Source organism: Chlamydotis macqueenii, chromosome 5, assembly GCF_036417535.1.
Source record: "Chlamydotis macqueenii isolate bChlMac1 chromosome 5, bChlMac1.mat, whole genome shotgun sequence".
In the NCBI taxonomy this organism is placed as follows: Eukaryota; Metazoa; Chordata; class Aves; order Otidiformes; family Otididae; genus Chlamydotis; species Chlamydotis macqueenii.
In genome coordinates, this window is record NC_141560.1 from 55,539,617 (window position 1) to 55,551,426 (window position 11,810).

Here is an 11,810-nt window from a genome sequence, read left to right on the forward strand (position 1 = left end):
TTTGTGTCTGTGCTTAAACTAGATTTTTTTTATCTGATAGCCTCAAGTTAGTAAAGCGACCTAGTCATTCACAGCAAATATATCTTTATTTTATGTGGGACCATGCCTCTCTGTCCTGCAGGAAGAACTGGAGAAGAAAACAATGACAGAAGGAAGAATTGGAAATACAGAAAATGCAGAAAGGATTAGCCAGGAGGAGGCGGGGGGGTGGGGGGGGAATAATTGCAGGTGATGTGAATCTGTTCCTTCTGCAGAAAGCTCAAGCAGACCTCAAGTGTCGCTGTCATTTGTAAGAAATTTTAAGAATAATCTTTGAGATTTGGGTAAATACAGACAACAGTTTAACTTTCCTGAGATGTTATGTCTTTATTGAGGTAGTTTTCCCTAAAAACAAAGGGCGGTGGCTGTTGTGAAGTACACTGTTGCTGAGGTTGTGCCTCCAGGTTCTAAATAGCCTTGAGTCGTCTTTCTGCTGGAGAAATGTGGAGAACAGACTGACAACTTTTTTCCTTTGCAAGGAGAAAATTATAAATGGACTTATTCTGAGCTGTTTTGACTGTTGCTTCTAAGTCTTGGTGCATTATTTAATTTTTGCCATATTAAAATTTAAGTAAATTTATATAAGCCCTAACATTTTTGTGAAGTGTAGTAGCTGCTTTCTAGATTGTAACTAGTGGGACCCGGTAACTTCTGGATTGAATTTCGCAGAAAGACAGGGTTTTTCTGCCCTGATTATGAAGCTAAATATAGACCTGTGATTAAGATAGTTTTAAAACTGAGGCACTGCACTCGAGTTGAACTCTGAAGCGCTACTGACAGGTCCATCTTACATTTCTAGCTTCCATATGCTGTCAAAACACTTGCTTTCATTTCTGAAAGCTTCTGGTTATTACTTGCCAGGCTCTCACAATGGTAATCAAGTGTTCTGGGGTGTGGATGCAACAAAGCACTTTCATGATATTAAAAAAAAAAAAAAGTTGCTCTGAGTCTGGGGTTGGAGGTATTGCCAACTGAAAAGCACGTGGACACTTAACAGTACTTGTTCTGAAATAGCTTTACGTGAATAATGAAAGTACCAGCAGGTGGCACTTTGAAACATTTTTTAAAAGTTCTATATTGCAAATAGTGCCACCTAGAGATCAAGTGTCAAGGCTGATGGTCCAAGCCAGCAAACAGGGTATGTATTTAGGACTGTGATACCCGTGTATGTGTGGTGCCGACTGATGGAATGGTTTCAAGCACAGTTGTGTTGAAGCTTACATGGTTACTGTATTTCGCGCTACTAGGCATTTTGCTCTGAACTGTCTTTTCTGGCACTGGTATGCTAGAGGGACTGGAAGCAGGCTGTGCTGTACTGTGGCATTTCACCCGTCCAGTGGTGCAGAAAGCTGCTGACCTTGAGGGAAGGGCAGGTGTAGTTAGTGTGATGGGGTCTGTCTCACAGGAACAGAGGAGGGGGTGAGTATCCCATAAATAATTGCCTTGTGCTTTACTGTCAGGGATGAAGTTACCCGGGGACAGATCCTGGGCTTGCAGTAAACTCAGATCCAGGTGCTGAAGGTACTCCTGAGGATAGAGAGCGGTGCACTATATTTACTGCCGTAGAACTTGGCAATCTTGTCAAAGAATGGTAGTGCTATTGTGAGTGTACTGTTACCACTTACGTTGCTAAAGATTCTGTATTTCCTGCAAATTGTACAAGCTGTCTTAAGCAAGTTGTCCGTTCTCGTTAAGATTGTTCTCATTAAGTCCCTTACCCCTGGGACTATCAGAAGAGGTACACCATCAGTCACACTCATTTGTCTCAGGCACACAGGTCGTCTGTTCAGCAGCTGCTACCCCACAGGGCAGTGAGTGCCTGCCCAGGTGTGGGAACAGTGGAGCCAGGGCTCTGTCAGGAGTAAGTCTTCCTGGGGGAGTGGACCCCTACAAAGCATGGTTACAGCCAACACATTTGGAGGGTGGTCCTGTGGAAGCATCAGGTAAGTTTAACATTTGGGACTGTGGTACAGGACTGTGTCTGGGTAAGAGTGAAACTCTTTTGGGTAGTCTCTTAAGTCTCCTGCCACGTAGCCAAGCACCAGGACTGCCCCAGGCAGCTTAGGACTTCTGATCCAGCTGCCCAGGTACAACACAGGTCGTGGTTCCCCACCCCCCGCCCCCGAAGTTTCTGTGCTTTAAGTGTTTTCCCTGGCACTTAGGGCCGTGTGTCTGAGTTTCTGTTAAGGAAATTTCCCGGTAGGTCTTGTTGGTTGGTTGGGTTTTTTTGGTGATGGTGATTTTATGGCCACAAGTTGTACCAGAGGAGGTTTAGATTGGATGTGAGGAAAAACTTTTTCTCCCAAAGAGTGGTCAGGCACTGGAATGGCCTGCCCAGGGAGGTGGTGGAGTCTCCGTCCCTGGCAGTGTTCAAGAGGCGGCTTGATGAGAAGCTACAGGATATGGTTTAGTAGCTGTGGCAGCAATGGTAGTGGGAAGACGATTGGACTAGATCATCTTATAGGTCCCATCCAACCATGTGATTCTATGATTCTATGATTTGGTTTTTTGTTTGGTTTGTTGTTTGGGGTTTTTTGGGGTTGTTTTTTTTTTTTCAAATCGGTCAAGCCGATTTTCTTCCACAACTTTAGATGACATGAGTTTAGCTTACCCTGACCTGATTTGAGTCAGTTAGGGCAGCGTTCAAATGTACGAACACTACTTCATGTTTTCTTCACTTCTACAGTTCATCCTGTTATCTGAAATAGAAAATAACTCCTGAAACATGCACAAAGTATGTTTAGAGAGGAGACATTGCTTTATTCTGCGCAGGGTGCAAGGTGGAAGATTTCCACAAATCAAGCACACCTACTGGGGTTTTCGGTTTATATTTAATATATTAAAAGTTAAGATACCACGCCTGCCTAGTACATACTCATTATGCTGAGTTGCCCTCTTCGGGTGATCGTTTGGGGAAGAGTACCCTTACTCCTTTTGTCCTTCTATGGTTACACATCATTTAAGGACACCAGAGTTCTTGTTTTTCTTGCTCACTTCTTGTAAGAAGCCTTGAGGTGTTCTTTATCTGGTGTTTTTAGCTTGCTCCACAAATATTCCGTAAGCATTATCTATTGAAAACAAGTCAACTTTACGTAGAGTCTAAACAATCCTTGGATAAAATGCATACCACAAATTCCATGTTAGTTTTTTTGTCCTTGAATTATATTATCATTTGATTAATCTATCTTATAACCTCTGTTATTTCCATTTTATCTAAATTAATGTATGTATTTGAGGTAACAATCCTGTAACGGTAAGTCCAGAAAGGTGAGTCTTTATTCCTATGGTTAAATAATAGATGACTGATGCCACACGCAGCTTGTACCTTCATTTTCAGGCAAGAGTTTGAGAGGTGACTGTTAAGTATGGGAAAGATTAACCTTGACAGGGATTTAAGGGAAAACTTCGATTCAGTCATGCCCAGAGTACGCTTTGAGTGTTGGACATCTGTTCATTCTGAAGGATTTTGTGGTGTGTGACTCGTTCCCTTGTGGAGGTAAATAAACCATCTCTTACCTCTGATTTTTTTTTTTTTTTTTTCCCTAATTGACAGCTTCTGTTTGCAAGTACTTCTGTGAAAAACAATAAACTTCTAGTATTTTTCTTTTTTTTAAGTAAGGAAACTTAAACATCAGTTATTCTGCTGATAAGTCATTATCACTGCTGGAAACCATTAATTTCTCAAGGTGAAAAGAGCAAAAAAAGTCAACCAAGTATAGTAATAACAACCAAAAAAGACAAGAAATTATTTGAGTTTATAAATACATGGCTACAAGTGTATGCTTTTCTGCTTTTTCTGGAAAACGGACCTTCTAAAGTGTTTTCAGTTTGCATTTTCTGCCAGTGAGCTTTTTAGTTTTCAACTCAAAATCATAGCATACAAGCTAATCCCAAATCGCAAAATGTTGAATGAAGTGTGTACCCTGATTTTTCTGAGTGAAGGTTTGTGCGTCACTTTCTTCCACTGTTTTTGGTGTCACTTACAGATGATGAAAAACAATGTTGTTAAAAAGCACTGCACGTGTTTCTCAGGACTCAAGGGCCGGTTTCTCTCCCCGTCCCCATTGAAACAAGGAGCAGTGAAGCCTGCCGAATCCACCACGGGCAGGTTTGCTACTCCCTTAGCCCTGGGAGAGCTGGTGTTTCTGGCTTAGGCCAATGCTGCTTCATGTTCACGCAGCCGTTTTGTTTCCTTTTCAATGCTGGGATCAAACCAGTGGAAAAAAAAAATGCGCTGTTGCTGGGGAGTCCTTTCAGTAATTCTGCTTCATTTGCATGACAATACATCATCGTGCCCTGGTAACCTCCCTCCACCAGCACGTACCTTGGCAACAGGAAATGGTTCAGCAGTGTTGGCTGCACAAATGAGATGTCTGTGGATGCCCTTTTCTTGCTTCCCAAGCATTTCTGGACATACTTGCAGTTAGATAAATGAAGGCTTCCCTCTTTTCTCTCCACCTTCTCCTGCTTTTGGGATAAGTTTTACTTCTGTTTAGAAATCTATAACCCTTGCAAAGAACAGTGTTGCTGATTAGTGAGAGTTCTTTCCTGTTGCCACAGGGTTTACTAAAGACATTATTAACCAGCACAGCTGCAGTAACTGGAGCTGAATCAGTAGACAAGGTAAATGTTAATGGCATAGCAACATGTATTGGATGTGACAATAAGCGGTAGCATTGTCCTACTGGGCTTGGTCAGTACAGAAGTGCTGGCAGTTGTTTCTGGAGGCTTGCTCAGCGCTTAGGACAAAAGGAAGTCAAGCACAGCCTGTTACATCGCCCCTCGAGCTTGAGGTACTGTGTGGCAAGTAATCACGTTTGCTGTGCCTGAGGCAAGAGGTGTACCTACATTAAAAGATCACCTGAGTTTTCTAGTGAGTGCTGGTTCTGCGGGCTAATATTTTATTCCCTTTGAGGCTGCTCACTCAAGACCTCTTTTCAGGTCAGAATTCTCCTTCTTCAGAGCCAGGAAGGAGCTTTCAAGTTTAGTGCAGCTGTCAGGGATCAATCTCTTTTACAGCTCCTTCAAGTTCTTTATGATGCAGATGAATAATTTCTGTAGATCCTGATCCCTGTGTTACGCCAGACTGGGAAGAGGGTGGCTGGCGTTTTGAACTGTAGAAGCTGTTGACTGACTGGGTGAAATAACCAGTGGCAGCCATTAGAAATTAAGCAGGTTAAATGAACTTGGGCAGGATCCAGATCTCAGAGGATCAGTTCTGATGGTGAAGGCATTTGAGATTTGCAAGAAAGAGGGTGTAAACATCTTTTAGTACAATAGCAGACACTGGGGCACACCAAAAGCTGTTGTGAAATACAGGCTGTAAAAGAACTTGTTTCCGTGTGAAGTTTTTTCTGTTGGGTTTGTTGTTGTTTTTATGGAAATTTGAGTCACAGCTCAAACTCATGCTACAGATACCTCCTTAGGCTTCACTTCAGTGGTTACTCCTGATAACTTTCTTCAGCAGTAGAATCAGCTCTGGATTCTCTCTTGTTTTAGAATTCTGCAATTAAGCCACATTATCTAGAAAGCAATACAAGAATAATACTTTTAAAAAGTGTTTACCTAGTTTCAATCAAGCTCGGATCGCAAAAACATATATGAGTAATAAGTGAAGCCCTTACTAAGAAATAACATTCCTGTGATGTGCAGGGAGGTGACTCAGTGCTTCCGTGGCCCCAAGTCCCAAGTAGTATTACATCTTTGTAAGTGCTGTGCAATGACCTAGGAATAGACTGTTACTGGAAACAGTGTTTAGTTTTCTGGAATTCACCAAATGTAAGTGGTGCAACTTTGATGCTGCAGGAACACCATTTCACTGATGTCTAGCTGTTACGTAGTACTTCTGACCCATAGATCTCAGCTTTCCTCTAGCTTTCCAGGGAGACAGAGGCATAAAGCAGTGAAATAGCTTGCCTGGGGCTGTAGGAGAGCTGGGCATGGAGTTTGGGTATCCCAAATGCCAGCCCTGTGTTCTACCCGTGAGCCTGTAAAGCAGTTACACTTTAAACAGAGATGGATGTTTATATGTAAATGGCAGCAGTGGAGCTGAACGTGGAGATGGTTTGCAGAGGCGTTTGGGGACACAGACCACAGCACCTGCTCCTGGTACAGGGTACCACAGTGTGACTCTTACTCGAGAACAGTGGGCTGTTACAACAATCTCTCTTCGCAGTGCAAGGCTGAGAGTGGAGGGGACGATTCCCCAGCCTCTTCCTCTCCGGAGCAGGCTGGGCCTTTTTTCCTTCCTTGATAGAGCAGTGGGGAAATGGCACCAGACTTTGTCTCAGAGCTTTGTCTGCCTGGTTGTGCTCTTGTGGGGCACGAAACTCTATGCTCCTACGAGCTCAGAGCAGATGCTGATGTGGTCTCCTGCTGTTCGCTTGTCTTTCTGTGTGTGGCAACTTTGGATTAGAGCAAAGGAGGACGTAAAAAGCAGGAAAAGTTAAGAGCTTGGCCATGTTGTACAGTTGAGACACTGTCACTTCTCAGTTTTGAAACTTCTTGACTTACAAGTTCAGTGGCAAAATACTGCACAATAATCCCCTCAATTTAGCTGCCCAATATACAGGATTCCCCTTAAAGCATAGGTAAAGCCCATGTTTCAGTGATCTCTGGAAGTTATGTCCTCCCCTCTTAGCAAACAGCAGTGCCTTCTGCAGCAGTGTAATGAAATTGTGAGGGTCACAAATTGGTCTAGTAAGAAATTCTATTTCAGAGAGGGATTCCTGTCAGCCTTGCTTCTGGTCTGATCCAAAGATCGAATGAGTAGGGTCAAATCTGAGCAGTTTAATGAAACAATGTTATTTAAGCAAAGCAATCACGTCCTGCTGCAGTGTTGTTTGATATTAAACAGCAATTAGATTTCTCTCCTCAACAAAATTGAAAAGCTCGTCTGAAAGCAACTGTAATCGGAAATGTCATACTGTGGATGCCAGTGATAGATATGGCTTAACAAAACACAGGCTTTGGCTTCAGTTCATCACAATGATGGATAATCCCAGGGCATACAGCAGTTTAGTACTGTTTATGTAGCTCGCAGTTTAGGTTGAGAGTATTCCTCTCGCTGTCACATGCACCCTCCTATTTTTCTTTTTCGCTCTAGTGTGCCATGCAATCAACAACCATGTTAAACTGGAGTATTTTGCCCACATCACTTACTCTGTAGTGAAGGTCAAGTGAAATGGCATTTGGGATGCTGAACCTGAGGTTCACCCAATGGTACTTGCTGTAACAGCCTGTATCTTGAACTCCAGCCTGAGCTTTTTTCGCTCTGTGGAAGCACAAGAAACTATGCAGCAGTTTCAGAAAGCTGCAGTGGCAGTGGTGAGAGTCGACACCGATAACAAAGCAGATGTGCTGAAGTACTGAGGAGGGGGGTGTTTTCCCAGACTGTGGAGGGGTATGGCTGGATTTGGTTCAGATGCCAGCATGGGAACTTTCACAAGAGCTGCTTTGTGGATGGTACAAAGCTCTGTCTGGACTTATGCAAATTTGCAAGACGTTTTGCTTAAAAAAAGACTAGAACATATTGCACATGGGTTGTGCATCCTAACTTTTAATCCTTGAACAGCTGAGTTAAAAAGCTGTTAGCAGAGAAAGCAAACCCTATTAGCATCAGACTACAGAGTAGGTACAAGGACCTGCTGTGTGTTAAAAAAGTTGGCCATCAGTATATTTTTAGTCTTAATATTTCTTCTCACGTGAGATAGAAGAAATTCCCTCTTGCTGTGTATTTTTGATGGGAAGATATGTCCACTGTGAAGAAGTGACAGGTATATACTGTTGTCCTGAAGGTCTGCAGCATTAGCATCACTCCACATTTTTATGTCCACAAAAAAAAGTGACAGACTGTGGGTTAAGTTGTGCTGGGTATTTCAAGCAGTAGCTTTTTTCCATGCTCCCTAGTCCCTGAGTACTCCTGCACTTACTGAAGTGCAGAGACTCATCAGGGAGTATGCTAAAGTGCCCGGAGTCCTGATGTGCATTATTTGGATTTTTCTCTGATCTGTGCCAGATAGACAGCTGGGGTACTCTGCATGCTGTCTCTTCCATCACTTCCTTTCCAAGCCAACGTGTCCTGGTGGTCTGCTAAAGACACCTCATTCCCAGGCTGGAAGTTGTTGTCAGAAGCAGTGGTGCCTGGTTCCATGTTTCCTCTTTCCGGAGGGCACAAAAGGTGACGTGTCTGCTTACCACACTTCCCATGTCTGCTGGGCACACATCGACCCCTGCCCTATCCACGCAGGCAGTGTCCTATCTAAATGCAGTTTGACTTGCTGGAGTCTGTTCAAGTTAAGAGCCGGCTTAAACAGAAACCTTCCACCTGTTCAAATTGCGGGCATTTACCTCTCATTGCCAGGAAGTCTGCTCTGCTTTCAAACAAGAAACCACTATTTATTTTGATGCAGGACACAACAAATTGCAGGCATCTCTCTCTATGGAGGAGGAAGGGAAACAGATTTGCCACCTACTTTTTTTTTGCCTCAAGTTCCCGAGCAGGGGAATGGGCTGCCTTCCAGCTATTGGCATCCAGGCTGGCTCCTGGCGATGGGAACCTTCTCCAGTTCCCTGGCTTGAGAGCAGCCAGACCTCACACGTGTTGATGTAGGCTTCAACTTGCTCTAGGAGTGAAGATCACATGAAGAAGAATGTCTTCATACCTGTGCACTTTGGATACGTTGCCTGTCCTTCAGGTGCAGGGCTGTTTTCTGTTAACCGACCCTCTTCCCCCCTCCTGCCACTGGCACCTTGGATACTCTCATTTGCTATCACCCTGCTAGGAGAACACAAAGTTCTCTCCTTAGCCATGTAGGATGCAGCAATATTTGAGGAATGTTGGTGTATTAGCCTGCTACTGCTGAAGGTGCAGTCTAGTCTATAGTTGCTATTGCAGCTCGGTCTGCAGACACGAGATCTGACACAAGGAAAGAGCTAGGGAAGGAGTGAGAGGCAGCAGAGGATCCCTTTCAGCGCACAGCTATCTGTTACGTGCTCTTTACTCTCATGCTGACTGCAGAGTTCAGCTTTGCCTGACAGCTGGCGCAAGGCAGCACAGAAGTGAGTGGGTGTGCGGGTCACGCAGCTCGCTCCGTGCTGGAGGAGGCTTGGCATGTCAGCAGGCTTTCAGTCTGTGCTTGGTTGGTGTCATTGACCCAACAAATCTGGGAAACTGCGTCAGGTGAGCTCCTGTGGTCCCAGCAGCAGGAGGCTGCTGCCACTGATGCCTTTTCTGCGAGACTCCCTTCCTGTCCCTGCTGTGACCCACATAGCTCTGTGATAAAAAGGGGAAAGGCCAAGAGAAAGGAGCTGTGGCCCAGCGACGCTGCCCTAGCATGGCCTGAGCAGCCCTGTGAGGGGCAAGTCAAACCCCAGAAAATCAGGATAATTAGTTTTATGTGTACCAGTGTCATAGTTCTCAGAGGCACCCTAATGCAGTTTGGTGTTTTCTTAGTAGAGTGGTTTTTCCCCTTTTCTGACTGTTCAAATGTTTCCTCCCTCAGTCTTGAATTACTCTGCATGCTTTCCTTGTGTGAGAAGTAGCTCTGCCTCTTTACCCTCCAGGGTCATTGAGCAGTCATTGGTTTTGCTTTTAGTTTTTCCCTCCTCTTTGTCTTTTGAATGTCTACCAAGCCATTGCCGTCTTTAAAATGAATTTTTAAAAGCCATAGTTCTTTCACAGTTCAAACTTGCTACAAAAGCAAGATCCAAATTGTGCTGTACCCTGTGGAGAACTATGAATGTGTTAGGTAGGGCTGCAGTTTCTGTTCTTAACAAAATAGCTCTAGCAACAAAGACATCTTTCTTCGAAGTAGCTTCCTTCAATTACCCTTTTTTTCCTTTGCTAACGTTAATAATTCAGTATGCAGAAGGGAAGCCTTAAAAGGGAAATAAACACTTTGTGTCCTGACCAATAAGGTGGACGTTTTTTGAGTTTAAATTCCCTTGATAAATGCCGTCTGTGGTTTGCTGTTGGGCAACTCAGCAACTCTGGAGTGTTAAGCGCAGCAAGATCACGCTGCCTTCGGAAACCCATGGGAGCGCAGGGCCGTGTGGCAAGCGCCGGGCCTTTGCACAGTCTGTCTTACCTTTTTAGATTGATTTTGTACAACAGTAATTACTTCAGGCTTCAATACCAGGGACTTTTTGATGTAACTGCGACCCAGATAAAATCTATCATGTTTAATCCCTCATGCCCCATCCATCGCTGGGAGGCTGCAGCGGTGTCCTGTTCTTTGGCCTGAGCCAAGGAGCTTCTGGATGCTTACCTATAAACAAGGGCTAAAAGGTAAAACTCATGTGATGCTTCGTCTTGAATTATGCATTGAACCTGTTCAGGAGTTGCTTTCACACTTTGAGGAAAATTTATACTTTTTTGGGGAGGTTGTGATGGTCAGCGGTTAAAACAAAGGGCTGAGATTAGGTATTGTCTTTGTCCTGCCTCTGCCCCTGCCTTGCAGGTTTGCCTGGAGCTGGTTGTTATTTGCTGAGCCTTTGAAAACAATTTTACATTTTGGTTACATGGTTTTGTTTCCTCAAGGCCAGCTCTACCAAAACAGTCCCTGATAATCATTGTTCAGTTTTCAGACTGAATGATCCACACAGACGTGGGTAGCCAGTGCCATTTCTGGCTGTTGAAATCAGGCTGTTTGGTTAGCTATGGCTGTTGATTTCTTCATAAATTCCAGGTGCAGTAGGACAGGCACAGAAACACAGAGTATTAATTAAGAGTCTTTTGGCCCTATTATTTAGATTGTCCTTGGACTGGCCCACTCCTAATTACTACTCGGTTACTATCGCTATTATTCTTGTTTAATGAGATAATCCAAATAATCTCATTTTAGTTTCACAGATCATTAGGTCCAACACACTTATTAATAAGGCATTTGTGAGCTCTTTATGTCCACTCAGCTGTTTTCAGTCCTTCTTTTATCCTCTACGATGGAGCACAGAGATGTGCTGAACATTTTGTAGTTGCATATGTTTCTTCAAAGCATTAGTGCTTCTCACTATATATTGTTTAAACAGCTGCTTCTTTTTTTTAAAATTCAGTAATAAAAACACAGTACATCTTGGATGGGGGTGTTGACTGTGCTAGTGAAGAGTGGCTCTTTCAAGGAGGGAACTGCTACAGTCTCTCTCCTGCCAAAAAGGGTCACCTTTCCCACGCAGGCAGCAATGCGCAACAGATGCAGGGCTACTTCGCTCCGCTGACAGCAGGATGAGGGCGAGCAGGGACATCCTTGTGATGGCTTCCCAATGACAGTCAAAGGCAAGGAAGCACTAGCGGGACCATCCACTTCATTGCTTCCCAGTCTCCTGGTCTTTTTAGGCAGCCTGTTTACCCATGCAGCCAATTTTGTGTTCTTCACAGGTCTCCCCAGAGCATGTCATCCACAGACGCGTGTCCCATGCCTCATTGGCTCTTTTGAAGCCCCTCACCAGTGTGATGTGCCTCTGAAGCAGCGAGTGCGAATCAGGTGCATCTGGCGGGACGGCAGGGAGCCTAGGTGTGCCCTTGGACGAAGTGTTTGCAGTGTCCCAGTACCCCACACATCTCCCGCCAATACCAGTACCTACGTGTGCTCTCCAGTGCTGTGGCTCAGTTTTGTTGTGGTTTGCAGACAGGCATTCACTGCTGACCAAGCAGCTGTCAGACAGGGAAATGCCAAAAGGAAAAGGGTTAGAAAAATCAACCCTGTTTCATCATCAGATGAACTGGCACAGGCTGTCCGAGCAGCTGAGGTTGCCATTGGTTCTGTGAGAGTCTT